The sequence below is a fragment of the Protopterus annectens genome, chromosome 6.part1 (assembly GCF_019279795.1).
Source record: "Protopterus annectens isolate FY-2018-M chromosome 6.part1, PAN1.0, whole genome shotgun sequence".
Taxonomy (NCBI): domain Eukaryota; kingdom Metazoa; phylum Chordata; order Ceratodontiformes; family Protopteridae; genus Protopterus; species Protopterus annectens.
This window is the reverse complement of record NC_056738.1, coordinates 543,558,278-543,576,658: the sequence shown is the minus strand read 5'-3', so window position 1 is coordinate 543,576,658 and position 18,381 is coordinate 543,558,278.

Below are 18,381 nucleotides of genomic sequence, written 5' to 3'. Positions count from 1 at the left end.
TCCACACAGCAGCATGACATGGAGCATGCAGGTAATATGCCATATGTACACTTGACTGTTCTGTACACTGTTAGTTTATGCATGTGTAAGGTGTGTCCGTGGTATGTAGCTGTCAACATAGTATGTAATTGTGCAGGTGTGATATTGGCAATATCAGCAGCTGATGTGTGAAAGGCAACTGGTGTACTACTGCACTGTATCATATGCAGTATCAATGGCACAGTTGTGCCCACTGACATTAATCTCCTCATTTCTGCAGGTCCCTCCGGTGTTACAGCAAGGCAGGCCATCCATGCTGGTGAATGTGTTTTAACAATACCTATAATAGTCCTGATAGTGCTAGTAATACTAGTGTAACTCAGTAGTGCTCTGTGTGTGTACTGCAGGGTGTGCATGTGTGCATTTGTGCATGTGTGCCTGTGTCCACGTGTGCATGTGTGCATGTGTGCCTGTGTCCACGTGTGCATGTGTGCATGTGTGCCTGTGTCCACGTGTGCATGCGTGCATGTGCCCACGTGTGCATGTGTGCATGTGTACACGTGTCCACGTGTGCACATGTCCATGTGTGCATGTGTGCATGTGTGCCTGTGTCCATGTGTGCATGTGTGCATGTGTGCATGTGTGCATGTGTGAATGTGTGCAAGTGTGCATGTGTGCATGTGTGCACGTGTGCATGTGTGCATGTGTGCACTTGTGCATGTGTGCCTGTGTCCATGTGTGCATGTGTGCATGTGTCCACGTGTGCATGTGTGCATGTGTGCATAAGTGCATCACTGGTAACATTGTGTGGACACTATAAACTGTGTTTCCTATCTTCCTCCCACAGGTTCTGGTGCTGCTCTGGTGTCCTGCAGCAGGGAACCTGAATCTGGTGCCACAGGTACTGGTAATGATGATATCTGTGTAATGGCACAGGAAGGTGTGTCAGGGTCTGCCATTGGTCAGCCAATTGACAGTACACAGCTGTCAACCCCATCATTGCGCACAGTCATCCTGCCAGTACATCCTATGTCACCATTGTCCCTAGGTGATGGACAGGATACAGTGGGCATTGACCAGGGTAATGTGGTATCTGTGGCACATGCTTCCCCACACAGCAGCCATGGGCAGGGTCCTGCGATGGTACCACACAGACAGTTGTCCATGGGTTCTCGTGGGAGCATCCATGGGCGTACTGCCTCTGGCAGACATGCCCAAAGAGGTCTGTCAACCTCAGCTATGTTTCAGGCTGTCATGCAGGCACAGTCACGTATGGAAAGGTACACCAGACAGGGTCTGAGGGAGCTGAGAGCATGTCGCACAGCCATGACTGACAGTATGCGTGACATTGCGGATGCTACCCATAATTTCACCGATGTCATAGACAGACGTTGTGGGGACATATTACAGCAGTTCCACAACCACATGTCCATGAGCCAGGGCAATGGTGGGCAGTTGCGGCATTGACGTGGCCGTATGCCAGCAATAGCAGCAGCTGACAGTCGGCGCAGATGACAACAGGCCTGCGCACACCCCCATAGTGCCAGCAGCAGCCCCAGCAATGCTGGGTCTGTGCTGTCAACGGAATGCCCCAGGAGACCACGTGCACGTGGCTCTGGACAGTCCCAACAGGGACCTGTGTCCAGTCAACACACTCCCGCTTCTGATGACAGTACCCAGTCTGGCTTAGTACCATATACGGTCCGTAGCACCCCTGCCAGGCACAGGTACCGTGTCCGTGCCCACGGTGCATGTGTCCCCCATGTGTGCCTGTGTCCAACGGGGGCTTTTGTCCCCCCAATTTGGTGCCCCCACGGTGCCCAATTGGTTGTGCAAGGGGGTTTTCCCCCCCCCCCCCCCCCCCCCCCGGGGGGGGCGCCCCCCCCCCCCCCCCCCCCCCCCCCACCCCCCCCCCCCCCCCCCACCCCCCCCCCCCCCCCCCCCCCCCCCCCCCCCCCCCCCCCCCCCCCCCCCCCGCCCCCCGCCCCCCCTCCCCCGCCCCCGCCCCCCCCCCCCCCCCCCCCCCCCCCCCCCCCCCCCCCCCCCCCCCCCCCCCCCCCCCTCCCCCCCCCCCCCCCCCCCCCCCCCAAAAAAAAAAAAAAAAAAAAAAAAAAAAAAAAAAAAAAAAAAAAAAAAAAAAGAAAAAAAAAAAAAAAAAAAAATAAAAAAAAAAAAAAAAAAAAAAAAAAAAAAAAAAAAAAAAAAAAAAAAAGACAAAAAAAAAAAAAAAAAAAAAAAAAAAAAAAAAAAAAAAAAAAAATAAAAAAAGAAAAAAAAAAAAAAAAAAAAGAAAAAAAGTAAAAAAAAAAAAAAAAAAAAAAAAAAAAAAAAAAGGGGAAACGGGGACATTTCCAGTCTGGTCTGTTGCCTGTTTGTGTGTGTTTTGAAGTTGCATGTTTTTAAATGTTAAAATTTTTAATTTTAATTCCCGGGGTTTTTCCTGTTTCTTTAAACCTTGTGGGGTTCCTTTTGGGGTTCCTTTTGTGAGTTGCTGTGAGATTTGTCGGGCATAATCAACTGGAACTTTTGGGGGAATTTAAAAATTTTTCCTTCTTTTAATTTGGGGTTTTTTTTCTTGGGGCCTGCAGCAGGGAAAACCTGTCTTCCCCCCCGGTTTTTGGGATGTATTTTTAAATTTTGGGGGGTTTGCGGGGTTGCCAGGGTAGAATTTGACGGGACACCGTCCCCCTCTTTCCCATTCCCCTCCAATAAACCCTTTTCCCCTTCCCCTTTTAAGGTCCTTTTTAATTTAAATTTACTTTTTTTCCCAACGGGGGGAAAAATTTGCTTTTACCCAAGTTCCCCGGGGTTTGGGACTCCATGGGAATTGTTTTAACCCCAAAACTGCCCCTGTTTTTCCTTTGCGGAAATTCCGGGGTTTCCCGCCTTCTGAACTGAGAGCCCAAAGTTTAAAAGTTGCTGCCCCTGGGCTTTTTTTTAGCCTTTTACTTTTCCATTCCCCCTTTTTAGGGGAAGGGGGAATTTCTTTCCCTTACCAGGGGGAGTGGAAGAAAACGGCCCCGGCCCCTTTTGGTGAAGCACCCCCAGAAATGGGGGGCCCTTGGCCCGGTTTGGGGCCAGGTTCTGGCTCCCCGGGGCCCCGGGCCTAAAACCGTTTTAAACAACCCAGCTTTGTACCAAACCCCAGCCCCCGACCTCCGTGGCCCCCCGCAGATTTTTGACCCCCCGGGGCAGCGGGTTAAAATGATTTCACCAGATAATTTTTTGGGGTTTTTCCCTGAAAATTTAAAAGGGGCCCCCTGCAAACCACTGCCCCAAAGTGATTTCTGCTTTTCCCCAACACTTTTTAAACAATTTTTAAAATTGGGTTTCGTGGCAACCCCAAAAAGGCCCAAAATTTTCCCCCCCCTTTTGCATTTTTTGGCTTTTTCCCCCCTTTGCTTTTAAATAAAACAAAAAACCTTGTTTTCCGGGGTGAACTAAAATTTAATTTTTTCCAGTTTCAGAAGTTGCTGTTTGGGGCTTTGTTTTAGTTCCTGTTAAAACCTTGATTCCAATTGCCCCTTATTAAAAGGAAATTTTTCCTTTTGCTTCCCGGGGGAAGGGGAAGAAACGAACCCCTTTCGGGGTCCAGGGGAAGTTTAACCCAATAGAAAATTAAATTGGGGGTTTTTGGGGAATTTGCTCCTTTCGCCCCGGGCAAAAAACCCAAAAAAATTTTTTCCCAAGGGTTTTTTAAATTTCCCAGATCCTCTGGGGGCCTGCGGGGGTTTAACCCGCAGGAAAAAGGTTAAAATTTCCCGGGTTTAATTAAGTTTTTTTGGGGCTTTAAACCTGTTTTTAATTTTGGCAATTTTTGGAAATTTTTACCTTTGTTTTAACGGGCAAAACTTTTAAGTTTTTCCCTTCTTTTTAAAGGGGTTTTATTTGACTTTTTAGTTACTTTTTGAAATTGTTTTGTGGTTGTGCTAATTTACATTTTAAACTGTCTGTTTTTTTTTTGGGGTTTTCTGAAAAAAACAAAAACCTTGTTTTTACTTCTCTGGAAACCCATTTTCAGAGTTGCTGTCTGGGTTTTTTTTTAAATTCCGGGAAAAACTGTTTTCCTTTTTCCTTTTTTTAGGGGGAAAGGGGAAGTTTTTTTAACCAGTTGGGGTGGGAAGTTTGACAGTTGTTTGGGTTAAAATTTGGGAATTAGCCTTGGGGGGTTTTTTTGAAATTTCCTGTTTTTCACCCCGGGAAATAAAAAGGCTCACTTTTGTTGTACCAACTAAAAAGCAAAGTTTTCCTTTTTTTGGTGGTTGAAAGGGGGATAAACCAGAAGTTTTAAAATGTTTTTCCCCCCCGTATTTTTTTTTTGGGCTTTCCCCCCTGTTTTTTAACTAGGACCATTTTCCTTTTTCCCGCACTTTAAAAAAATTTCTGTTTTTTCCTTTTTGTCCAATTTAATTACTAATTTTTGGGGCAAATTTTTTCATACCAAAGGTCCCAGCCGATTTAAATTTATAGCATTTACTGTCTGCCTTTTTCCTGAATTCTCTTTTTTTCCCCCTTTACTGAACGGTGGTCCAGTTTCAGAGTTGCTGACCCCTGGGCTTTTTTTTTTTCCCTGTTACTGATCCATTGCCTTATTGGGAAAGGGGGGTTTTTTGCTTACCATTTAAGCACTGAGCCCTTTTGTCCAGGTGAAGTTTCAGCCAGAAACTAGTAGTCCATTGGTCTTTTTCCAAATTCCCTAGCTCCTTTCACCCCCTGCTATAAAACCGCAAAACCCATTTTTCCAGCTTGTACCAACTCAGCACAGATCCTGTTGGTGCAGAGTGACCCAAACAGCAGAGGGGAAAAAGAGTGACTTTCTACCAGATAAAAGTTTTTTGTGGCTTTCCCACTGTTTTTTAAGCAGAAACTGCATTTGCCTTTTTTATTGCTATTTTAAAGTGATTTCTGCATTTTACACTGTTTATTCCACTTTGTTCAAATTTTTTTGGGCAAATTGTTTTTTGGGGCCTTTACATTTTAAAAGTTGCCCGTTTTAAAAAAAAAATTCTGTTTTTTTTTTTGCTAAAAAACCAAAAACCCCTCTTTTTTTTTTCCCTTTACTGAACCTTAAGGGGGGTTTTAAGTCCAGTTTCGTTTTGGTAAATTCCCCTGGGCCTTTGTTTTTTAGTTCCTTTCCCCCTGATCCCAAATTGCCCTTGTAAAAATTTTTCCTTTGGGGGCCTTCCAAGTGGAGGGGGAAAAAGAGGCCTTTTGTTGATTTTTGAATTTTCCCAGAAACTAGATCCTTTTCCCTTTTTTTGGGCCAATTTTCCTGCTTTTACCCCTTTTTAAAAACCCCTAGTTATAATTTTAAGCTGGGGTTCCCTGTTTAAACACAAAGAAACGGCGGTTCGGTTAAACTTTTGGGCCACTAAAATTCCATTTCCCAATTTTAAATTCCTTTGAGCCTGTACTGTTTTCCTTAAAGGGGGAATTTTTCCAATAACCTGAAATTTTCACCCTTCTATTTGACCCCAAGGTGTTTTATTTTCTTTATCTTAAAAGATTACTCCCAAACGGGTATTGCAAAAAAAAAACCAAAAAAAGTACCCACCAGAAAAACCCCCTTTTTTGGGTTTCCCCTTTAAAGTCCTCTTTATTTTATTTATTTTAAAGTATTTTCATTTTACATTTTATTAAACGGGGGAAATTGGGAAATTGAGGCAAATTTAAATGCCTCCATTTCACAAAATCCTTTTTTTTCCTTCCCCCAAAAAACAAAAATCTCGGCCCCCAACTATAACTGAAATGGAGGCTGATCCCTGGGTTTTGGCAAACCAGAAAAGGGAGGGGGGAATTTTTCCCACCAATAACATAACCCGTCCCTTTTGGGTAATTTTAAAACCAAAACATACCATTTCCCAAAAAATTGTTTTGGGGGCCCCTGATAAAAACCAAAACACCCCGGGGCCCCCCCAACCAAACAATCCCCTAAAGGGCCCCCAACAGCAAACAAAAAAACCACCAGTTAAAGAGGGGTTTCCCAAACTTTTAAACCCAAACAACCGACATTTTGTATTTTGTTTTTCCATTTTTAGACCACTTTTTTGTAAAGCTGGGGTAAAAAAGGTCAATTTTTAAGCTTAGGTTTTTTTTTTCCTTTGCCAATAAAAAAAAACTCTTTTTTTCCCAACGCAGGTACCAAATTTCAGATTGTACCCGGGGTTTTTTTTAGCCTGAGGATCCTTGTTTAAAAAAGGGGGGTTTTCGCTTCCTGAAAAGTACCCCCGGCAGGTAAGACCCTGACCTTGGCTTTTAATTCCTACCCTTCCCCCCTTTAAAAACCCCAAATGCAGGATAAGGGTTTACACTTTAAAAAGGCCCCTTAAAAAAATTTTGGGCCTTTCAAAATCCCTTTTCCCCTTCACCTGGGTGACTGCGGGACAACCAGCTTCCAAACTTTCACCTTTTTGTTCCCCGGGCTTTCCTTATTTAAAAGGGCCTCCTTCCCACATATTCCCTTTTTTAAAAAGGAAACTCAAATTTAAAACCCCCCCAAAAGGCCTAAAACCCAAATTCCCAGTTTTTAAATCTCAAATCACTACCCTTCTAATAGGGAAAAAATCGTTGCTGTGCCTTCCAGAAACCCGGGTTTAAAGGGTTTGAGGCTGACAACGGTTTCACCAACCCTCCTTTCCCCCAAAATCCGGACAACAACCAAAAAAAAGGGGGCCTTTAAAAGGCCCCCAAAAACCCCCAAAGGGGGGGCCAACCAAATAACCCCCGGAAAGGACCACCCAAAATTAAAATTAACCATAAAAAAAGACTTGGGCTCTGAAAAAATTTTAAAAAAGGAAGGCCACCCCCAAACCCAAACCTCCATCCTTCCCAAAACTTTGGAAAAATGACCCCAAAAAAACCATAAACCCCCAAAGGGAAACAAAACCAACAATTGCTTGGGAAATTCCAAACCCCCGAACACTCCCCCCAAAGACCGGGGTTTAAAAAATCAAAATGCCGGGAAAAACTAGTCCCCCAAAACAAGAAGGGGGAAAAAAATACGACTCATCTTTTCACGCTGGGTCAAAATGAACCATTCCCCTACGGGAATCGGGGACCCCTTAAACAAAACCCCCGGGCCTTGGGGGCCTATCCCCCACCGAAACCAAAAAGAAAGTGAAAAAATTTTTAAACTTTAAATTCAAAACCAATTTTGGTCTCCTTTAAGGCTAAAAGCCATTGGTTAAACCCTTCCCCTTAAAAGGGGTTTGGAATTTTAAAACTTACAAATCCCTTTTTTAAAAGGCCCTAAACCCTCCATAAAACACCAAAAAAAAACAAAGGGGAACTCTCTGCCAAAGGGCCAACCCCAAGTCCGGTGGACCCCCCAAATAAAACAAGCTTTTTACAAAAAGGGAAAGGGCTCCTAAAAAGAGCAAAACCTTTAAAGGGTTTTCACCTTTATCATTAAAAGGAAAAAAAAAGGGAGCCTTTCATAAAACACCCAAAAAATTTTGGGGAAAAATCCCCAAGGAAACCCCCAAGGGAATTTCCAAAAGGCCTTCTTTTAGCATTTTAAAAACCCCCCTTAAAAACCCCCGGGAACCTCAAATTGGTTAAAAATTGGAGGAAAATTTCCTCCAAACACCAAACATACTGGTGACTTTAACCCCCAAAATTTCCCCCCCCCAAAAGGGAGGAGTTTTTCCAAAGGTTTGGAACCAAACATCCCAAACCCCCAAAAAGGGAAAATTTTGCCCTCACAAAGGGCAAAAAACCCCAAGATCCCATGGGAGGATGGTTCCCGGCTGGGGTTCATCCCCCCCCAAATGAAAAAAAACCCACAGAAAAACCCCAAACCCGTTTAACTTCCAAAAAACCTAGGGGGTTCCCAAGGGGTGGCCGGGAAACTTTCCCCTTCATTACTCCCTTTCCCCCAGACCCGGAAATTGGGAAATTAAAAAACAAGCCTTTCTGCCAAAGGGCCCCATTGGGGAAAGATAAAAACTCTAAAAAAAAAGGGGGAATTTAAAAGTTTTGGAAAAATCCAAATAAGTTTGGGCTTTAAAAAAAACAAGACCTCCTCAAAAAATTGGGAAATTTTGGGAAAAAATCCCAAGGCCTTAAAAAGGGGAAAAAGGCCCCCAAAACCCCTATTTAAAAACCTGGGAAACCCCAAAAACTCGGGTTATTAAAATGAAAAATTATTTGAATTAAACCCAACATACGGTGGGTTGCAAATTTCTTCCCCCCAAAAAGGGTAATTCCGGGGGTTTGTAGCCCCAAACCTTCAAATTGGTGTCCCACGGGCCCCGGGGCCTGGGTCCCCTTGTTTCTAATTTTCAATAAAAAACCCCAAAAGGGGGGTTAGGGAAAAAGGTTTAATTTTGCCTCATGGGAAAACCTTTCCGGACACAGTTCCCCCAAAGGGGGGCCCCCACAAAAAGGGAAAAACCCCTTGGTTGCCAAAGCCATGGGAAGTTAACCCAAAAAAGCATGGGAACCCTTTTGGGGGAAAACCAAAGGCAGCCTCCCTTTAAAGGTTTGGCAAATCCCAACCTTGAGAAGGAAAAGCCCATCAGGACCTGGGGCCCCAAAAATTCCCCCCGGGTACCTTTCGTTTGAAACCCATTTCAAAGGGGGGTTGGAAAACCTTCTATACAAACCCACAGGGGATTCACCATTAGATCAAAGGTAAAATTTTCCCCCGGGGGTCCTCCCACTTTTTGACCTATTTTTAAAGTACAAGCCCGGGGGTTAAAGGGAAAATTTCTGACCAACCCTGTGCACTTGAAAGGGCCCCAAAGGGGCCTCCCCAAAAGGAAAAAGGGTCCAAAAATTAAAAAAAAATGCTGCCCCTTTTGGGAAAAAAACTCCCAGCTCCATTGGGTCCCCATAGCCAAAAAGGTACCGGGGGCCCTTGACATGGGCCTTTTTAAAACCCCCAAATTTGTAAATAGAAAAACCTTTCAAAAATCTAAGGATTCAACAAACAAGGGGAGTTAAAACCTCCTTTTTAAATAGAACTCCCTGGGGAAGATTACCAAAACCCCTCCTAGTTTGGGGAAACCCAAAATTCCCCCGGAAAAACCAAATTTTTAGGCAAAAAGCCCCTCCGGTCTTTGTTCAAGGCTTGCCAAGGGAGGGGGAAATTCCAGAAAAACCCCCAGGGATTACTTCACCTAAAAAACTGTTAAACAAAGGGCCAAGCAAATTGGAAAATTTTTTTAAATAAAGGGTGGGGGGAAAATTAACCCCCAGGGTTTAGGCTTAAAAACCCTTGGGCAGAACCTGGTTTGTTAAAGAACCTTAAACCAATGGTGGAATTCCCCAGATATCCCCAAGGGATTTTACCCATGTTGAAGGGCAAAAAAATGAACAAATTTTTTCAAATTAAAAAAATAAACCACAAAACATGGGCTTGGTTTTAAAAATTTCCCTTGGGGTACCTGTTAAATATGCCTATTGCCCCTTTAACCAAATGGGGGTTACCCTTCTTTGTTTAAAATGGATATTTCCAGCCCTGCTTACTTTAGCTTTGTTTCAGGGGCATTTCGCGGGGTTTCCCCGGGGAAATGTTTAACCTCAATTGAAAGGTTCCCATGCTTCTTTGGACTCCTTTTAGTGCTTCTGTAGCTTTTTCTTTATTTTCGTTTACCGGGAAAAACCTTCCCCCTGCTGCGGTTCATTTTTTGGGGCCCTGTGAAAATTGAAACATGTCTTAGGGAAATTTACCCTGAAAAATCATTTGCCTTTTTGCATGATTTTCCCGTACACCCACACTTTTAACCCCTTCATTGTTGTTCCCCATTGGCCCTATGTGTTGGTAATCACCATGGCAATCACCCCTACTAGGGTAGCATGTGCAAAGGTAACCTGTGAATCACCTCTATGGTCCAGTTATGGTTTATGTGAGTCATGTGGCAATGTCACAGCTGCCACATGTATGCAGTCAACCATCCCCCCTAGGAATTTACAACACATGTGGGGATGCCACCACATAGCCAATCTGGGGACTGAGCACTCTGAACCCAGTAATGCCATGCCCTGTCAGGTGGCATGACATACTACAGTGACTACAATCCCAGTCAGACATAGCCCCACACTGACAGCAATCTGAACACACTGGGGCTTTTGGAGACTCAGAATAGCACCTGCCTGAGCATCACACACCTCTGCAGCTGGCACACAGGCATACAACGGAACAGAGCACATGCCACACATGGCACAAAATCCCTGTGCCACCCCTCACAGCCTGTAGGGCTACACAACACACCTGCTACAGATTTTCAGGTACCTTTTTGGCTGCAGTGGGGTCCCTCAACAGGCTGAAATGGTGAAGGTCACAGTGATATGCCTGTGGGGCACTATGGTCCACCAAAAAACACATGCATACAGGTCAGTCAGAGGCATGGAAAATATGACTCAGTCATTGACCATGCCACATGGATGACCTGAGACATACCTCCCTGGACTACATGATGGGGAACATAGAAGGGATCCCCAGCATGTGGCATGGGCCAGTATGAGCCTGATTTTGGGGCCATCATACCCTCACCAGGTATGCTACCACTATATGTGGGAAAGGGGTGTTCTATGTCTACATTCTGCTAAATCTCCAATGTCATTCATAGGGTATCCACTGGCTGTAAATTGTGCTTACATGCTGGGGAAGCCACAATGATTTAGGGCAGCTTCCCCAACCCCCAGGGGCCAATGTATATTGGAAAACCCCTTGATCCCGGGCCTTATGCTGCAGGACAGGATTACATAGCCACCTCCACGGGTATCACAAAGGACACTAACAGTGTGCTACACAACACCAGCAGTGTACCCCCAAGATGCATGCACTGGACACTGTCCTCAGCATGGTGAACTGCAATGTCTGTGCAGTACCAGAGTCCTGATTCAGGCTCACAGGTGCAACCCATCACTGCCAGGTTATCCTCATACCATGCCTGTCACCCCCTACACATGTAACACACAGGGAAAGGGGTGGTATCCCAAGGCACCACAGATACACACACCTCCAGGTTGTTGGCACAGCACAAAGCATCAGGGCCTATTCATGTGCAGCTAACAGTTTTCGGACTGCCTTCTGGTTCATACCCTTGGCACACACAACCCCCCCATACACAGGAAACCCACCTATCCTCCATAACAACACTGGCAATATGACAGTCTCAAGAACTGTTTTATATTGGACTGCATCCAGCCAAACATTGTGCGTGAGCATTACTGTAGCTACAACACACTAGTTGAAGGGTTCCCAGCATGTGGTCCCTGAATTGCAGGGGAATAACATGTTACCACCCCCACAACAGGTGGGAACATGCAGCCCCACTTTGACTACATGTAGACTATATGGCCCAGACCAGATGTTACCCCTTGTAGGTATTTTACCATATACACCCACACTGTATGACACATACCGGCCCCTGCACAGTAAGAAAAGTCATATTGTTATGCATTGCAAATACCATTTATCCACTGAGGCAGTGTCAGACATGGTAACTACTGCAGGTCACAGGTATTTATGTGTATGTGTCACAAAATACATCATTGTGCTTTGCCATTGCTGGTTTAGGCAATGGCATGCATTGTTATGCACAAAGACCCACACAAGGTCATAATGTGTGACACAACCACACGCCATTGCAGGTTTCAAAACATACCTATCTGTACTCTAACAATGGTAATAGCCCCAGTAGCGGCGCACTATTCATTACTGGAACTAGCCCTTTTTGGGCTGTTTTATAGTGGGGTGACATCCCGTTTTTTGGGGAATTGCACCGGGTTATTGTGTATTTGCCAAAAGGATCTGTTTTCTCCCCTTGAATTTACACACACCCTACCCCCACACACACACACATTTGCAGGATTAAAACCCCCTCCAAACCCATTTTGAGAGAAAGCTTGGGGGGCACTATTCAGATTAGGGGGAGGTTCCTTTTTTGGCTGTACTTATAGGGTGCTGACATCATCAGTGTTTGAAAGGGAATGTGCACCCGGTAGTGTGATCTCCTATTGCCAAAAACATTTTCATACAGAATTGCACACACAAACCCCACCCAAAACACACACTTGCCATTTGCACATTTCAAACTCCTCCCCAACTATGTTATGACACTTGAAAAATGATTAGCAGAGGGGCTATTCAAATTACTGGGAGGTTTCTTCTCCTGCTGTACTTATAGGGTGCTGACATCACCCTTTTTAGAAAGGGAATGTGCATCCTGTAGTGTTTCCAGTTCCCAAAAAGGGACATTTCACACAGACTTGCACACACACTAACCCCCCCACACACTGGGCTTTTGCAGGATTAAAACCCCCTACCTAACTATGTTATGACATTTAAACAGATGCATTAGCAGACCCGCTATTTGAATTACTGGGGGTTTCCCCTTCTCCTGCTAAACTTATGGGGTGCTGACATCATCTGTGTTAGATAGGGGAAGGGCATCCTGTAGGCTTTAAAGTTGCCAAAAGGGACATCCCCCCAAACAGACTGCACACACCCCAAACCCCCCCCACACACACGGGGCATTGCAGGATTCAAACCCTACCTAACTATGTTATGACCTTGAAAAAGCATTAGCAGAGCACGCAAACCAATTACTGGGCATCTTCTGCACCTGCAGTTTTATAGGGTGCTGACATCTTTATTTCTGGGGTATGTACATCTAGTACTACCTGTCAGGTGGGGATAGCATATATATATGCTTTTTCCCACCACCTACGCCGGGGTCAGATATACATCACACGGGGTTTGTTCTATACCATGTTTCCCATGACCACAGGACCTGTAACACAAAACACAACCAGCCCAGAACACCACTCCCACATCCAGGACACACATTTTTGTTTCCCCTGGGAACAGTCCCGGGATATGCAGGTGTTCACATACACCTTTCCCAGTTGTTAACATAAGGTACAGGCATATTGTGTGAGAACTACTCAGGCCTCGACCACTTTACCGTACAGACACTACAATTTGGGGGTCCATGTGCTATGGCAGAACCACTCACGACAGCCACAGGAGGGAATAGAGATTGCACCTGTCCATCTGCAACATGGGTACTCACTGTTCCACACCAGGGTAGACCACCATTGTTGATATCTGACCATACCCCCCTTTTCCCCTGGACATCCATATCCCACCCCCACACCCAGGCAAGGTTGTCACTGCACAAAAACTGTATTTAGCACAAGCAGACCTACACTTGTGAAGACTGGGGGGGACCAAAGGACCCATGCTGGGAGACTATACTGGCCACTCTGCATAATCCTTGACAATTGCATTCTATGAGCATGTGTAAGGTTTGCATTGATCATGCTATCCCACATATACCCATGTCTGCTCCACAACAAGACACCTGTCGGGTGTACACCAGCCATATGAGCCTTTAACAGACAGAGTGAGCTAATACATTGCAGAGCTGTAGCCCACAGAGGGAGGACATCTGTGAACAGTTGGCATGACACTTCATTCCACATAATCATCACAACTCAGTGTTGACAGTGGAATTGTCCAGACAATGCAGATAGGGCCCCCCTCAGTCTTTTTTGATGGCCACTTACTGTTAGAGGTCCTCAGCAACCCTCTTCCAGCACACCAACAACATGGCTGTGGCTTAGCACATTCAAACCCTGGGATCTCCACTGTGCCCCGCTTGACAGAGGCACAGCTCACTAACCTCCTTTTCCTTATGTGACCTACTTTACAGTGGCACAGTAGCCTACTGTACTGGGGGTGCAGACCCGGGACACTCTGGCTAAGCTGTCATTCCCTAGGGCAACAAGCCTAGTATTTACCTCTACACCCATATGTTCAATTGTCAGATGCACAATATTTTTTGTGCTGTTATACTGTTTGCTGGTCTTTATTGCCATAGAATTCCCTGTTCCTATGAACAACTTGTGTATCTGTGGAAGATGTTTGAATATGACCAAAACCACTATATCACTTATGTCTCTGTAGTCATTTACTGTGTGCACTGGGCAGATTGCTGTGTTGTGGTTGGTTCCTGGAATGACAGAAAAAACCAGATATGTGTGGCCAACTGCTAAAAGGGGATATGGCCAATGTGTGAGCATGCCCAGTTCAGCCTTTCCATGGCATGTTGTCTGACATATGCCTCATTTATCAAAGTGTGAGCATGCCCAGTGTGAGCTTTCCATATGTTAAACTCTAAATCCCCCCATATTTGGGTGTGTGTGCTTCAACAATATTGTTTTTGGTTGTGTGTTGGGTGTCATGTTGTGACTAACTGGCCAACTGCTTCATGTCTCCACACCAGGGATTATACTGTGCCTGCAGGGATTGCATGGGATACTTTGCAGACAGTTGTCAACATACTTTCATAATGACCCAACCTGTAGTGATAGTGTACTGGTTCAGTACTTTCACTGTGGTCATATCCTGGGCTTTAGTCCTATCACTGCTTGACATTTTATAGTGAGCACAACAGACTTTTAGGGGCCCGTTGTGCACATAGGGCCATGTAGCATTATGTTCAGATATGGACTACCCACACCAGGCTTGTCCAACATTGGAAGTGTATTCCACAACATAGGTGGACATTGGCAAAACAGCCATGTTCCTAGGCCATTTCTGATGCTAGTCACAGAGGGGTTTTTCCTTACACACATTGTAACTAGTTTCCCTGACATATGTCATGGTTATATGTGCCTCCCCTACCCCTTTACATAACAGTGATACCCAGGGTTAACCTACCATCTCCCATCCACTTATCAGGATTCCTCTTGAGGGGGGTCCTAGGTGACTCTCTGGCTAACCTGTACTGGGAGTTTACTCAAGAGTGGGGGTGCCTTCTGTGTTATGGATCATTCTTTTACAGCTTGTCCTATGTATGTCAGTGCTGGGGTTTGGTTTTCATGTGCAACTCACTGCCATTCAGATTGTACAAGGTGCACATGTTCATTGATTCCAGCTTGGACATGGCTTCATACATCAGGCACAGCTTGTCTGGCTGGGCAGTTATGTGTGGAGCTGCAGTTTGTTTACTCAGGCAACACATGGCATCTGTTCATGCTCTTTGCTACTCCTGGTGGGGTACAGTTGTGGGCTTTACAGTTGATAGGTGTTGGAGGTTATCCCACAGGGGCTATTGTAGTCAATTGTGGGTGATGAAGGATGACTGCAGAGCCACAGTGACCTCCCCCATCTACATCTGACAACCTTCATGATTGGGTGGGTATATGGTATGTTTGAAAACTACAGCCACATGTTTGTCCAGTGCAGGATATCTATCACCTTGTGTCCCCAGGTCTCTCATTACATGTTAGGTACATAATGGGTTAACACCCGTGTGGTAATTTAGGGCATTTTCTGTATATCCACTGGGTGTCTATACACAGTTCTGCAATTAGCTTGCTGACATGGCTATGGCTCCAGTTTTCTGTTTCTATGTGGCCCTTTTTTGGGTTGCTTTGTCAGCTGGGGGCAAAGGTGGGGTGTTTTTACTCCTCTGCATACATGTTCAGTCACAGTCCTTCCATGTTGGCCTGTACCCATGGGACAAAATATGGAATGGGGGTCCCAGGACCAAGTTGTGGGATGCCAATATCTGCTTTGTAGTCTGACATGGATGCAGCATGTCTGACCATGTCAGTTCTGTCCTTGGTCTTTTGCAACCCCCCTGCTGACATAGGGTTAATTTTTGGTTTGGGGAACATATCCATACTGAACTCGAGGGTATTGTCTGGGAAAAATATGCCGGGGCCAGCTATGCTGTGTGGACCACATTGCCCTCATCAATGACCTTAATGACTGTTTTAAATGGGTCAAACATGTTTAGGGGGGAAACTGCAGTTATGACAGCCCCACTGTGGGGTTTCCGGGATCAGTAGGTCCAATAGCTTTTTTCTACTGCATACATCCTTTCCTGCTGTGCAGCCAAGCTTTTCAGGATCCTGGGGGGTGTTTGCAGTATCCATTCAGGCAACACCTTTGTTGTGAAGGACCACTGTTGTTGTACACTGCTCTTTTGGGACATATCCTGTGGTAAGGCTGACATTGGGCAGTAGTGTGATTTGGCATTCCATTATTCTTGGGGTCCATGTTGGCCTCAGCCCAGGACACCATCACAACCCTTTTCTGCTGTGTGTTTTCTTTAGATGATGGTGTTACCTCAGCATCTGCAATGTGGGGAGTCTGCTGGGGTAGATATTTTTTGGGGGTTTTCACTGCACCTGTCAGGTTTTATGTTGGGAATATGTGTGTGTGTTTGGTATTTGTTTGTAATATATGTGTGTTGAGCATATCTGTGGATTCCCAACATGGTTCCTACCATCAGTTGTAAGTTGTGGGTTATCCATGTCCTGTACAATTTTTTACTTCATAGGTTCCCTGGGTTCAATAGGCTATTGGGTTAGTTACCCCAATGGGTGTTTTTGCCACCCCTTGTTTTGTGCATTTGGCCAAATTTTTGATTTTCCTTTTCTGTGCCCCTGTCTTGGGGTTTCAGCAGGCTTCCACTGCCCGACATCGATGTTCTCCATACTTTGGGGGGTTTTTTGGGGGATGTTTTCAGTTTCCCTCTGGCATTGGAGCATTACCCTTTTTTTCTTACCATTATGTTTTCTAGGGTGGTGGGTAGTCTTTTGGCCTTGCCACAACGGGTCTATGGAGGTGGCAAAAGGGCCCTTTTCCAGTATCCAGACCAGGGGGAACAGGTGCAAACCATCCCTGGAACAGCAGCATGGCTTGTCATGCATGACATCTCCAGACAGACATTAGACCCTCTTGGACTGACAGCTGTAACTGTGCCACCTGTTAAAATTATCATTCTGTGTTTGTACTGTGGCATCTTCTTGGTGAGGGGTTTGGGTGCTGCAAATGGCCAGTGTCATCCCGGCCCGGGGTACATACCCAGAGAGCTCAGCCATGTCTCTTTTCATGTAGTCCCGGGAGGTACATCTCAGGTCTTTCACACCAGCTTGGACAATGAGTGCATCATATTTCTGCTTGCTTTGGGGTGACCTGTGTACTTGTGTTATGTGGCATATTGTGGCAGCCTACAGGCAGCTTACTGTACCCTTTCCCCTTTTTCAGTCTGGTGAGTGGGGGAGCAGTTTGTCTGCCCTTCGACATTTCCCCCTGTATCAGGCATGTTGTTTCTTCCCTTTTGGCCTTTACTGTTTGGCACACCAGCTTTGTGTACTATTTTTGCATGTGCTATGTTTGGAGGTTGTGGTTGCTTGGGATTCTTTGGGGCTTCTGTTGGTGTGGTGTGTTTGTAATTAGGGCCTGGGGAAAGTTTTCTGTGTTTATGTGTTTGGTTTACAGTTGTGATAGGTCTGTGTGGGACTGGGTTTGCGGTGTATGTGGTTACCTTCTCCTCCTGACTAGTTTTGACAGTACTGAGTTGGGGGGCTCAACCTCCGGGTTTTGGGTACATGGTTGCATCTTCACATATATTTGTATTTATTGGGGGTGGTTGTCTGTGTACTTTGGGGGAGGTGTTACCATGCCTCCGGAATCCCAGATTCTTCCTGTTGTGGCTGGCCCTTGTGGTTTGTTTGTGTGGACATATTTTATTGCCATACACTGATGTGATTACTTCCTTTTTTGTTTGCTCTTTCATTTTAGCTTCCTCATTTTTTGCATGGTTTGGTAATGGCTGGAGTCCAGCATGCCAGATGCCTGCGTATGGCATTGTGTCTTTTTGTTATTTTTGATTGCATACCCCAAACCCTTCCTGGCTGTGTTCATGGAATCCTGTATAACATGTTCCGGGGGTGTCCCATATTCTGCACTTGCACAGGGCCTTTTGTGGATTGGAGGGGTGCAACCTATGCTTTTCACATGTTTTTCACTGTGGTTTTCTGGCCAGGGACTGTGGTCAGGATGTGTATATCCAGTGTGATTACTCTATGGTCTTGGTCTTACCTGTGAGGGAAAACTTCTCATCTTGCCATCCAGTACACATGTTGCTGATTATCACATCCAAGTTTTTTGTGGGAGTGGAAAGCGTTGTTCCTGGGCATTTTGGTTTATGGATTCTGGGGAAATTTTCTCCTACTGGGGTTGGTGCTGGGATAATTCATGTATTCCCCCCGGGGGGATTTTTAGTTCACCAAAAATTTTGGGGGCAATATTCTGTAAAAAACCCCAACATTTTGGCCAGGTTTTTCCTGGGTGGGAAGTAGCCTTTCCCCGCCCGGCCCCAATTTATACTGGGAAAGGCCCCTTTGTTTTTTGTTTGGCCCTTTGGGGGGAATTCCCTCTGGTTCCCTTTTGTGGTACCAAAGGGGGTTTGGTTTTGAATTTCCCATTTACCCCCCCTTTTGAAACCTTTGGGTTTCCCTGGGGCCGGCTGTACAGCCCCCCTAGAGGTGGGGACCTGGAGTTTAGGGTGCCAAATTTGGCCCCCTTTACCCATTTTCCCTTTTTCAAGGGCATATCTCATTTTCTTCCCTCTTGGGGGGTGGATTTAC